Raw genomic sequence first — 13,826 nt, 5'->3', positions numbered from 1 at the left:
GCTACATCCCCGGCGCTCCTCGGCTCGGCCCAGCCCGGCCTTGGCGGCGCCACTCGGCCCGCCCGCCCGCCAGTCTCTCAGTCCCGCAGTCGCTCCGTCCGGCCACCCTTCTCCACCTCAGGAACGCTCCGAAAAACAAACCGCTGGTCGCGCAGCTCGCCCCATCGTCTGTCACTCACTGCAGCGCCCGCCAATCCCAGGCACCCGCTGGACCTTAGTACCACCCCCACTCACTTCGCCAGCCAATAAGAGGGAAGAAGTCGCTGCCCCAGTAGCCCCTCAACCCCGCTCTCTCCCCAACACCCTCTCAGCCGCCAGCTAATCATCAGCACCACACCATGAACCAATCCCGCCTACTCTCGCAGGATGCCAATGGGCGAAGCCAGGGCCGTTTCCGAGGGCGGTCTACCGCCCGTCAATCATCGAAACAGCACCCGGTTCCCTCTCTGCTAGCCAATCACGTAGAGGGCTCTGAGCACCCGCCTCTGCGCATCCTTTCCGTATCACCCACCCTGTCTCCCCAGGAGGTGTTGGTTGCTCCAATCACTGCTCGCGGGCGAGGCTCCGCCCACATTCCCACCTCCCGTCAGTCCCTGATGGCTCCGCAGGCGCGCGGGCTGGCTGTGTTCCCCTCCGGCTACTTTGGGGCTGGAGTTTGGGAAAACGGCTGCAGGGGCCCTCCGCCTCCCGCCCTCCCAGCTCTCGGCGGTCCGGGCGGGCCCTGAGGCCAGCATCCTGCCCCTTCTCCGTGCCCACACCGGGCGCGTAATAAGCGGGGAAGGGTTCTGGCTCTGAGCGCTTCCCGGCATGTAGCCACCTTTGCTGCCCGATCCCCTGACAAGTCCTCTGGTCCAGACGCTGCGCTTGCCCGGAGGCAGGGGCGACCACACCGCTGCCTGCGTTTTCCGGGGTCTCCTACCTCTGGGGCCACACCCTCCGAGGGGCTGGGATAGTACTGGAATGTGGGTCCTTGGGAGCCTGGGAGTTCTGCTGCTGGCCAGGGCAAAAAGCAGTAAGTGGCTTTCGGATAAAAGCTTTTTCCTTTGGTTATGAGAGCAATACAAGCTCTTTGAATTAAAATTGGAAAAAAAAAAAAAAACCAATTCCATCCCAGAGATAATTTTATCTCTTTCCTACCAAGATATACAATGTTTGACAAAAATGGCTTCATATTGTTTTGTAGTATGCTTACATTTTATTAAGTGTTTTCCCGTGCCCCTGAAATATTGTTCCAAAACAATTGTACTGGCTGCATGATATTTCAAAATAGAGAATGACCGCAATTAATTTCCCCAACCCCCATTGTTCAACATTCTATACACCCACATCTTCAGATGCCAAGTCCATCACAATTAACATGCGCTCCCTTCCTCTAGTCCCTATTCCAGGGTAATATAAATCAGACGCCGGAATAATCTTCCTCTGATGCCATTTTCAACCGTTGGCTAAGAACCTCTAGTAGTGGCTAATCTCCCAAGAATTACCTTAAACTCCTCTTTCTGTACACTCCCACCTCCCCACAATATTTAATCGGGGCCCCTTGTCTAAGCTGGGGTTTTTTCTTTTTTTTTTTTTCTCCAACAAGCTTTTAAGTCTGTCATTCTCCTTCTTGATTAGATCCCTACCCAGTTTATTGTACTTCCTTAACTATAATCTCTTTTCTAGTAAGGGGAGAAAGAGCAAAGGGGAAAGAAAATTCGTAATTATGTCATTTATTATATGCCAAGCATATCATCTCATTTTATTTTTCCAATGACTCTGAGGTAAGTAATACTATTGGCATTTAAATGATGAAAGAGCAGCTCAGAGAAGTTTAAGCACCATGTCCAGATAAGAGCCAGAATTCCTACACAGTCTGTCTGCCACCCAAAGGTCATGTTCTTTGGCCAGGCCAGGCCACTGTTTCTTTCTTTCTTTTTTTTTTTTTTTATGTATGTTTATTTTTGAGAGAGAGGGAGAATGAGCATGAGTGGGGGAAGGGCAGAGAAAGAGAGGGAGACACAGAATCTGAAGCAGGGTCCAGGCTCTGAGCTGTCAGCACAAAGCCCAAAGCGAGGCTTGAACCCATGAACCGTGATATCATGACCTGAGCTGAAGTCAGATGCTTAATCGACTGAGCCACCCAGGCACCCCCAGGCCAGTGTTTCTTAACTGCTTTTTCATGATCACCTCGAAAGGAGAAATCTTTGAATTACTTAACTGTAAATTCTTTTTTAAACATTATTTTTGGGACAGAGAGAGATAGAGCATGAGCCGGGAAGGGGCAGAGAGAGAGGGAGACAGAATCTGAAGCAGGCTCCAGGTTCTGAGCTGTCAGCACAGAGCCTGACGCGAAGCTCAAACTCACAAACTATTAGATCATGACCTGAGCAGAAATTGGACACCCAACTGACTAACCCACCCAGGCACCCCTAATTAAATGTAAATTCTAACGAGAGAAATTAAATACTAAGGAATAAGATTTTATAAAGTAAGGTTGAGCTTTGAAGGCCACATACCACTGTATTAGCTAAGTTTTTTTTCATCCCTTAGGAATCATTTTTTTTTTCATCCCTTACAAATCATTTTTTTACCTCACTGGGGTATCACCCTGTGGAGAATGTGTGTAATAAGCCAGTGCTAGAGGTCCCAATCTACCGGTCTGAGGCTCATCATATCTGACCTTTAATTGTACTAACCTATAAGATAAAAAAAAAAAAAAAGACAATATGCAAGTGGAAATTTAGTACTTACTCTATTGCCTGTATTGGAAGGTTAATTCAGCAACGTCTCTTGGAAAGTCTAAAACTCATCTCTAATTTCACAAGTTTCACACCAAATCCTTTATTCTTTCCCTTGCCCCCTGCCTCCTAAATATCCCCCCATCCTCTGTTTTCCCAGTTGTTAAAATATAACCCTAGGAGGAGTCTTCCTTGGTTTTACTCTTTCCCTAAAACTCCTACATCTAATCCTTCAGCAAATTTCTCACCTATCATTTCAAAATGTATCTGAATCCAACCCACTTCTCACCATTATAGCCCTGGTCCAAGCCGCCGTCCTCTCTAGGATAACTGCCTTAGCCTCCTAACCCATCATGTTACCTCTGTAGCCACCAAAAAAATGATTCTCTGCACAGCAGCCGGAGTAATCCTTGTAAAATGTAATTTAGATCATGTCATCGCCCTGTTGTTAACCCTCCAATGGCTTCCCATCACACTTACAATAAAACCCAAACTCTTGGTCATGTTTTTGTCTTTCAGGCTCAGTAGGAACTGGCCCTGCCATCCTCCTGCCTCATCTCTGCTTCTCTCCCGTGATCTCTCTTCCAGCCACACTGGCCTTCTTACCCTATTTTGAAACTCTTAAGCTCAGGACCTTTGCACTTGCCATTTGTTCACCTGGAATGCTCTCCCCTCTGCCCCCCAAGGTGTTCCCATGGCTAATTCCTAGATTTTATTCAGGTCTTCACTCTTGACAGTCTTCACTGTCAACTTTTTTGAGTTTCTAACCACCCCATCCAAAATAGCCTCTCTCCTCTCCATCACTCCTTATCCCCATATTTTGCCTTTTCTTCTAGTGTCTATGTCTAAAAGTATGTATTTATGGGGTGCCTGGGTGGGTCAATGAGTTAAGCATTTGGCTCTTGGCTTCAGCTCAGATCACAATCTCATGGTTCATGGGATTGAGCCCCGCGTCAGGCTCTGTGTCAATAGCGCAGGACCTACCTGGGATTCTCTCTCCCTCCCTCTCTCTGCCCGTCCCTAACTCGAGTGTGCAAGCACTCTCTCTCAAAATAAACACTTTAAAAAAATTACATATTGGGATGCCTGGGAGCTCAGTTGGTTGGGCGTCCAACTTCGGCTCAGGTCATGATCTCACGGTTTGTGGGTTCGAGCCCCGCATCAGGCTCTGTGCTGACAGCTCAGCGCCTGGAGCCTGTCTTCGGATTCTGTGTCTACCTCTCTCTCTGACCCTCCCCTGCTCACACTGTCTCTCTCTCTCAAGAATAAATAAAAACATTAAAAATGTTTAATAATTACATATTTACTTGTCTTTCCTCTAGTTACAATGAATATAAGCTCTGTAGCAACACAGATTTTTGTCCTGTTCACTGCCCTATCACCAGCACTTAGAATACTGCCTTGCGCATGGTAGAGAGCTATAGTACAACCACATAAGTATTTGGCTGAAAAGACCCTTCTGATTTTCCTTCTTTCTAGCAACTGCTTTCTTCAAGAGCTTCATTTCCATTGTCTGTACCTTAACCAGCCATTTCAAACATTCCCATGTTGAAGTTACCATATTAAACTTTCTTCCCAGCTCCCAAGCATCATCCGTTAGGCTCCCAAAGGCACCTCAAATTCTACAGGTCCAAACCGAGTTCATCATTTCCCTCGATAGTTCCATATTCCCTCTGCCATCTTCAGTTTCCCAAGTTGGACCTTTGAGTTCTCTACCTTGGAGAACTCTTCCTCTCCATTTCCCTCCCCCCCTCCCCCAGCTAATCTTGACCATGTTACCAATCTGTCCACTCCTCTCCCTTCCTCAGCTCCACCAACCTAGTTGAAACTCAATGTAACAGTATCTACTTCTGTCAAAGGGTGATCTTCTTAAAATGGACACCTGGGGGCGCCTGGGTGGCTCAGTCGGTTAAGCGGCCAGCTTCAGCTCAGGTCATGATCTCACAGTTTGTAGGTTCCAGCCCCGCGTCCGGGCTCTGTGCTGACAACTAGCTTAGAGCCTGGAGCCTGCTTCAGATTCTGTGTGTCCCTCTCTGACCCTCCCCTGCTCGCGCTCTCTCTGTCTCTCAAAAATAAATAAGTAAATAAAAATTTAAAAAAAAATGAACACCTGATCTTGTCAGGCTCTGCTTAAAAAGTTTAGTTTCCTATTGCCCTTAGGATAAGTCGAAAATATGAATGTAGTTAAGAAAGCCCATCAGGATCCAGGCTAGGCCTCTCAGCCACAAGTTTTTCCACTTCCCACCTCCGCCAACCCCATCATTCACATTCTATGTTCTGGCCACCAGAGCTACTGGCACTTTGTCTTTCCTCTTTTCCCCTGCATGTGCTATTTCTGCCACTCTTGCCTCCAGCCTCATTCTTCCAGGAAAGAACTAAGCCCTCCAGAAAGCCCTTCCAGACAAATATTCATAATTCTGGGTACCAGGGCCCCTAGAACTTTCTTCATCAGAGCAACTGTCCCACTCTGTTGTCATTGCCTTTAAAGGAAGTAGGCATAGAGACAGAAGCTGTATTCAAAGTGGTATGCCTAGCATCTTTCATAGTAATTAAAAAAATTTTTTTCTTGAATGAGTAAGTGAGCCTCAAATGGGGATGTCAGTAGTTCAATGTAGTCTTCACAAGTATGTTATATATTATTTCTCTTTCTATATTGTTTCTCTCCTCATTTTCCTCATGTGAAGTCTCCCATCTGGGTCATGCCTTCTCAAGTCTGTTACCCTGGTTTTACACTGAGTAGTTGCCTCCTGACCACACCTGACCTCAAGGATCTGACCTGCCCCTAGAGCTCAGGGCTTCAGGCAGCCCTATCATATACAAGCTGCATTACTAGTTTCCCCATTTTTTATTTTTCTTTCAAGAGCATAGGGACACTTGAACATAAGATAGGGAACAATAAACACAAATGATGAATTCTCTTCGGGATAGCTCAATGAATTTGGTATAAAAAAAAGAAAACAAAACTACCACCTGATTTTATGAAAATTCTTTTAATTCATAGGGAAAGGAGAATATATTCAGGTTACCAGTTCAAACAGTTTATCTGCATTGTTAAGGGACTGATGTATACCTCATAGAAAACTTTTACAACCATGACATTTTATTTATTATTGACATTAACTTTAGAGAAAAACTGCTTTTACATTTTGAAATTCCATTTCTAGAAATTTATCCAAAGGAACACTTCGGAAATGAGCAAAAGTAAGTAATGCTGATTACAATATCCAGGATATATTGTGAAGAGAACAAAAAGAACAAACCGAAAACAGTTTACAAGGCTGAAATGTAGACCTGGGACTTGAAGTCAGAGGCCAAACCACAGACCTTTCCATCAGGACCGGGTGCTCTTTCAGTTTCTTTTTACTTCTCCTTTTTTTTTTTTTTTTTTTTTTTTTTTTTTTGTTCCTTGCCATCCCCAAAGGCAAGTGAGTTAGATTTCGGAGACCTTGATTCAAGTTCTGGCTGGGCCACTATTAAGTCATAGGGACCAAAAATCTGTGGGCACTGAAGAGGCAGGAGAAGATGGGCTACTGGGCCTCCTTTCTAGCTTTGTACTGACTTGCCGTGTGACCTTGGGACTAGTCATTGATCTGTTCTTGGGTTTCCTCCCGTGCAAAGTGAGGGAGGTGGACTAGATTATCTCTAATTCATTCCAATAATCTTCTCTTTCTCTCCCATGACACTGCCTTGTGGGGCAAAGAGCTTCCCAAGTAAATAGGCTGGTTGAACTGTCTATGGTGCTGAACATTTGGCTGCTGAGCTCTTGGGCTCAAAAGGTCCGGCTGTTCTCAGCGCTCTTACAGACTTTTAGACTCGGGTCACCTCCATCAGGAGTCTGGGGCTTGCTTGCAGCTAGAGAGGACACTCTGGAGGGCCTTGGACTTCAGAGAGCACTGGAAAAGGAGTGGGGAGATGTGGTCCTCGCCTGACCCTGCCACAGCCAGCTCTCAGTATGTTTTTGATGAAGCCACACCTACCCTGCGGACCTTTGTTTTCTCATCTATGCGGTGGGGACTAAGATGATCTCTGAAACCTGCAGGGTCCAGGATAGTCCTGGAGGCTTGCCTGGGCTCCAGGGGAGAGGAGAGCCTGTAAAGATGCAGTCATTCCCACCTGTCTCAGAGCTCAGGCTTCTGTCGTGATGACTGAGGGTGAGGGAGAAAGTACACTTGCTGGTTAGGAACATGTGTTCTTTCGTCTGGAAGAAAAGGCAGGCAGTGAGCAGATGTAGCATTTACATTTTCTCAAATGACAACTGAATGCCGAGGATGATTAGGGCTTGTTATGAAATGTGTCAAAACTATAATAAAACCTCCAATTGATACCATCCGCCTACTTACTGATCATTGTTCCAGAATCTCCTTCACTTCTCAGTAGTCCAGGATGAAAAAGACAATGCGGGGAAAGCTTAAAAGGAGCTCACACTAGGGGAGACGTCGTCATGATTCACTCCGAAATGTTCTGTGTTTTTCAACCTTCAACTTCCCTACTTGGCCACGGAACATGATGGTTGGAAACGTTGAGTCCACATTAAGTAGGGCTCTGGATTCAAGCCTTGCTTCTGCTCGTTCTTTCTTAGTTGTAAGACATTCTTTCCAAATTTCAGTCTCTTCATTTGTAAAAAGGGGGTTAATGACGCATATCTCTAAGTATGTGTTGGATGGATTAAGTCACATCATTTATGAAAATGATTAGCAAACACTATGTCTGGCACACCTCAAAAGTGATTGTCTTGGTTACCTACAGCTGCCTAACAAACTACCTCCAGAAATGTGTCCTTTGAAACAGTAATCACTTTATTATGTCTTCACGGTTCTGTGGGTTGATGGGGAGACTGTCGGCCAGCTGGGGAGACCTCTGTCACCAGGAACTGCAGCCATCGAGGGGTCGTCTGGCTAGGGTCCAGCTTTTGTCCCCAAAGCTCAGAAGCACAGTTGCCAAGCTCAGAATTAGGCTCAGAATTAGTGTATTTTCTTCTCTGCCACATCCTGTTTACTAACATGAGTCACAGAGCCAGTCCAGATGTATTGTGGAAGGAGAGACTACCCAAGGCCATGAATACTGGAGACATGCTTCGTTGGCAGGTGTCTTTGGAAACCAATTGCTACATTGATCAATAAATGATTTGTAAAAATTTTTTACATTTTTATTTATTATTGAGACAGAGAGGAACAGAGCATGAGTGGGGGAGGGGCAGAGAGAGAGAGGGAGACACAGAATCTGAAGCAGGCTCCAGGCTCTGAGCTGTCAGCACAGAGCCTGATGTGGGGCTCAAACCCATAAACCGTGAGATCATGACCTGAGCTAAAGTTGTCAGCTCAACCCACTGAGCCACCCAGGCATCCCAACAAATCATTTTTATAATCAGAATTCCAAGTGTGCTTCACTCCCTTGTCTCTTCTTTAGAAATCTCATCTCTGGGGCACCTGGGTGGCTCAGTCGGTTGAGCATCTGGCTTTAGCTCAGGCCATGATCTTGCAGTTCATGGGTTCAAGCTGTGCTGACAGCTAGCTCAGAGCCTGGAGCCTGTCTTCAGATTCTGTGTCTCCCTCTCTTTCTGGTCTTCCCCTGCTCATGCTGTCTCTCTCTCTCTCTCTCTCAAAAATAAATAAAACATTAAAAATTTAAAAAAAAAGAAGAAAGAAATCCCATCTCTTGCTGGGTTTGCACAGAGTGCTGAAAAGTATTTGTTGACTATATAATTTAGAGTCATGTGGACACCTCCTGAACTATAGTCCTCTGGGGTCGGCATCAAGTGTGTTCTCCCATATCACCCCACAGGCCTTGGACAGGACTCTGCATACTAGGTATTAAATTAGAGCTGCACATTTTGTTGGATATTAATATTTCTATACCAGCTTTATTTTGGTTAATATTTTCTTTGTGTCTTTTTTAAACCTTTTCCTTACAAGTTTTCCCTGTTGATATGTTAAGCACATAAAATATAGCTGGATTTTTAAAATATAATACTTTTACTAGTGTGTTTCATCTGTTTTCATTTTTTAAGTTAATTTATGAGAGAGAGAGACAGAGAGAGAGAGAGTCCCAGTGGTAGAGGAGGGGGGAGAGAGGGAGGGGCAGAGGGAGGGATTGAGGCCCAGCTGGCCGACAGTCTCCCCGTCAACACACAGAACCATGAGATCATGATGAGCAGAGTCAGACGCTTACTGACTGAGTCACCCAGGAGCCCATTTTCTTTTTTTTCTTTTAATATTTCTTAATGTTTATTTACTTTTGAGAGAGAGGGAGAGTGTGAGTGGAGGAGTGGCACAGAGAGAGGGAGATGCAGAATCTGAGGCAGACTCTAGGCTCTGAGCTGTCAGCACAGAGCCTGCCGCGGGGCTGGAACCCACGGACCATGAGATTGTGACCTGAGTTGAAGTTGGATGCTTAACCGACTGAGCCACCCATGCGCCCCATGGAAGCCCTGTTTTCATTTATTGTGATAACTGACATAGTTGGATTTATTTCTACCATCTTATTTGGTGTTTTGTTTTTACCACTTTTTTATTTGCTTGTTTTTCCCCTTCTATCATGCCTTCTACTGATTCAGAAGTTATGCATTTTATTTCTGATCTTTTTGGTGGTTACCTTAGATTTTTAACACCATTCTTGACCATGTAGTCTGAAATTAATCAAGATCTCTGCCTTTATCCTGGACAAACAAAATCTTCAAATGTTTGAACTCTGATTACTTCTCCCATCTACCAAGTTTTTTTTGTCTAGTATTTTATTTCCACCTTTAAAAAAAAACTCTCCCTAAAGTAGTCATTGTAAATATGCATTTTTAAATTTTCTTTATTTTGAGAAAGAGAGACAGAGAGAAAGAGAGAGAGAGAGAGAAAGCGCAAGTGGGGGCAGAGAGAGAGAGGGAGAGAGAGAGAATCCCAAGCAGGCTCCTCACTGTCAGCATGGAGCCTAATGCAGGTCTTGACCCACGGACTGTGAGATCATGACCTGAGCCAAAGTCAGACCGCTTATCTGACTGAGCCACCCAAGAACACTATAAATATGTTTATTTATTCTTATTCTTTTCAATTTTATTTAATTTTTAAATTTATTTTATTTTTAAGTAGGTGTCATGCCCAGCATGGAGTCTAATGCAGGGCTTAGACTCACAACCCTTAGATCACGACCTGAGTGGAGATCAAGAATCTGAGGCTCAACCCAACTGAGCCCCCCAGGTGCTCCTGTATTTTTCTTTTTTATTCACGTTCAGTACAATTCACTTTTGCGGGAGGATGGACAGTGGTATGAGTCTTGCACATGTGTTTAGGGTTATAAATCATCAACATAATCAAGACACAGTTCTACCAAACACGCCAGCTTCTTCATACTACCACTCTGTAGCCAATCCCCCTCTGCCTTCCCTTAGCCTCTGACAAGCACTGATTCGTTCTATGTCCCTGTGGTTTTCCTCCTCCAGAATGTCGGCTCAATGGGACCATAGGGCATGTAGCCTTTCCAGTCTGGCTTCTTGCACTTGGCCTCATACATCCACGTTGCCCCAGGTGTCAATGGCTCATTCCTTTTTGTTGCTGAGCAGGACTCCGTCACATGGATGTATCCCAGTTCTTTTCTGCAGTTAAATTTTTCTTTTTGTCTCTCTTCAGTTGAAGGACGTTTGGGCTGAATCCATTTTTGGTGACTACGAAGAAAGCCAACATAAATATTCATGCACAGTTTTTGTGTGTATGTGTAAATAAAAAGTCTTCATTTCACTTTAGAAAATACCAAGAGGAGCCTCGCTGAGTCAAACAGAAAGTATATGATTAGTTCCATAAAAAAACTGCCAAATGGTTTTCCACAGTGGCTCTTACATTCTGCATTCCCATCAGCAATGTAAGAGTATTCTAGTTGCTCCACACTCTCACTAGTAGTTGGTACTGTCGTGTGTGTGTGTGTGTGTGTGTGTGTGTGTGTTTCGTTTGTTTGTCTGTGTGCCTTTCTACATGTGTAATGGTATCTCATTGTGCATTAAATTTGTATTTTCTAGTAAACAATGATGTTGAACATCTTTTCAGGTGCTTCTTTACCATCTCCATCTCTTCTGTGGTGAAGTGTCTTTTGTTTATTTTTAAAAAATAAATATTTATTCATATTTAAGAGACTGAACTCCCACTTCTCCCACTGAGTGGGGGAAGGACAGAGAGAGAGGTGGACAGAAGATTTGAAGTGGACTCTGCACTGGCAGCAGCAAGGCTGATGCAGGGCTCGAACTCATGAACTGAGAGATCGTGACCTGAGCTGAGGTGGGACACTCAATCGGTTGAGCCATCCAAGTGCCCCTGCTCATTTTTGAAGTGGGGTTGTTTTCTCATTGCTGAGTTTTGAGAATCCATTATATACTATAGTTATAGTCCTTTGGCAGATATGTGGTTTGCCAATTATTTCTCCCAATCTGTGTCTTGTCTTTTCATTCTCTTAACAGTGACCCTCACAGAGGTCCCCACCTGCCTGTTTTCCTCCCGCTACTGTGTCCGCCGTCCCTAGGCAGGACCTGCATGTAGATACACCACCAATGTCTGTTGAATGAGTGAAGGAAAGAATGAAAGGGAGAGCCAAGCTTTCTGGGTACTGAGGAGGTGACTGCATATCGCATCCCTCAGGACTACCGCCTCCTTGCTCCGCTTTCTGTTCTTAAAGTGACCTTCCCATCTCCGTTTTGGCTTCATTGGTCTTTTGACGCCCAGCAATGTGTCACCAGAATAGTGAGCGTGTGTAGCCTAAGTGACTGAACAGGAATCCTTCATCCCTTTCGTTCCGAATTTAGGAAGCGGTTTTCTGGTGGTTCATCATGGAGTTTGGCCAGTCCTGAGAGCCTGGTCTCTTGTGAGTGTCCTGACCCTGCTAAGCTTCTGGACTCTTCTGAAGCCTGGACCCTGTTGATCCCTCTGAATTCCACCCTTGGGGCTCCTGCCTGAGGACTCAGCCAGTCTTGATGTGGCCTCGTTCTTGCATCTCTCTCTTCCCTGCTCGTCCAGAAGGGAGAGGGGAAAGAATGGCTTCTGAGGCCATCCAGGGCTGGGAGGACTTTCTGTTGTTAGGGGGAGAAGGGGAGAGCTGGGGGCGGAGGGAAGGAAAAGCACAGGAGAGAGGCTGGGACAGGAGGGGTGCTCAGGAGATTCCCGAGCTTAGTCCCTTTTCCCCGGAACTCGGGGGAAGGGGCTCCCCATCCACAGTCGGTGACAGCTTTACTTCCGAATGCATGGGAGACCCAGCAGAGCCTTTTCATTTGTTCTAAAGATAGTAAAATTGCCTCTTTTCTGCAGGAGATGATGAAAAACTTCCCTCTCTCTAGAGATTTTCATGCAGCCTGATCTACAGAGGCTGGAAAACAGTCAATGGCTCTGGAGCCCTGGGAAAGAAATGTAGAAAGGAGGTGAGGATGGGGGGTGGATTCAGGTTTCTCTAAAAAGAGAGCAGAATACTTTTCCCTTTGAGCAAACTTCTTTAAAAAAAATAAAAAAACTGATTCAAAGAGTGAAAAAATTTTAAATTGAAAGTTGCATGCTTTGCTGCCTTCCTCTGAGTTCCCTCTGTCAGTCGGTCTGTCCCTCTGTCTGCTGGTAGGAAGCTGGCATTGCTCTGCTAAGCCACTCCCCCAGCTTCCCACCAGCCTCCTCACCCCCCTCAGGCCACACTCCAGGTCCCTCCTTGCACTCTTGACACTGACCCACTTGTCCTGGGACACGTCTCCACCTGGGGAGGAGAGCCCCGAGTGCCACCACTGATTGGGCCGGGTCGCCCGCCCGGCCCTGCAGACATCTATCTTGGCACTGGACTTTACTTCAGTAAAGCATTTCCCAGGTCCTGCCGCTCACACAGCCCGGTAACAGCTCTTCAAAGTCGGCTGCACGTATGCCGTGGGGGGACCTGAAGGGCCACACAGCAAGTCGGGGTGGGGGCAGGCAGGGTGGCTAGAGCTGGGTTCTCCCAAACCACATCTAGTGTGAGATTTTTAAGAAATGGACTCGGCCTTGAGGCTCCCCAGAGCCTTCGGCTTCCCAGGAAATTGGGTCCCTCCCAGGTCCCCATCCCAAGACTCCCAGAGGCACAGAGAGCTCCTGTCCACCAGGAGTGGGTGGCGGGAGGGCAATGCCCAGTCGCCGCCCCCGAGCCCACACACCCCCTGGAGTGGTTCACATCCAGGCCTCAGACTAGCTCATCTTTAAGGCTCCTTCCACCTTCTGTTTCTAATTGTTCTTGGCTTAGGCAGCCTCTGAGACACCTCGGTTCCTGCCGTCAGCACTTCCTTCAGTTTAAGAATGAAAGGAAGACAGCCTCTGAGGCCCACGCATGTCTCCCACTCCCAGAGTCCTCTTTGCTAGCTCCTGCTGTGGCAACTGTCAGGAGTGGATTTTTGGGTAATTGTTGCCATGGACACTCTGCCTTGAGTTACTGTGCAAATGTGTCCCGTCTTCCTCCTTATTTGGCGTTTGATGTGGAAGCTTACAAAATGCTGAGGTTAGAGGCTCTGCACCTCTCTCCCTCGCCCTGCAAAGGAGGGGTTTGGTTTGTCTGGACCAAAGCTTCTGGGAGGCCTTCTTCCCATTGCTGTCCTCGCTGAGGCTCCCTGCCAGCCACTGCCAGTGCAGAGTCCTGGAGAGCTGAGGACAAGGAGACCCGCACTCCGTGGGTTCAATGGGTGGCCCAGGTCCAGAGACATTTGGTGGCAACTGATCTCCAAAGCCACCGGTCCCTGTGTGGGGAATAGAGCCGGAGCTCCCAGCACCTTCCTCCAAGAGACAACGCCCGTCTACAAGTTGAGTTGATCCCACAAGACCTCAACTCCAAGCAGCTTCTGTAACGGTCCCCACGCACGCTGATCCCCGGCGCAGAACCCTGGCCTCAGGCCTCGTCGTCGTTTTCCCTGAGCGTCCATCCTCCCACATGCCGACGATGGGATCGTTAACACTGTGTCTCCCATGTCTCTCCCCTATCCAAGACCTGCCCCCGTCTCCCCATTGCTGCTTCTACCAAATACAGACTCCACTTGCATTCAAGGGCTCCCGCCCAATCCCTCCTCTCCCACCAACCAACCAACCCTAATGCCCTCTCTGCCCTCCCCGCCTCACCTATGCTGTCTGCTCGCAGTGCTTCCTC

At 46.8% G+C, this 13,826-nt stretch overlaps 1 protein-coding gene across 1 annotated transcript in view; it reads right to left on the bottom strand.

The window, feature by feature from the left end:
* MAP3K3 (mitogen-activated protein kinase kinase kinase 3) overlaps positions 1–13,826 on the bottom strand; it is an 81,472-nt gene that overhangs the window by 61,602 nt on the left and 6,044 nt on the right. The window lies entirely within an intron of this gene.

Source organism: Suricata suricatta, chromosome 17, assembly GCF_006229205.1.
Source record: "Suricata suricatta isolate VVHF042 chromosome 17, meerkat_22Aug2017_6uvM2_HiC, whole genome shotgun sequence".
Lineage (NCBI taxonomy): Eukaryota > Metazoa > Chordata > Mammalia > Carnivora > Herpestidae > Suricata > Suricata suricatta.
This window is presented reverse-complemented; position numbering and strand designations above follow the sequence as displayed.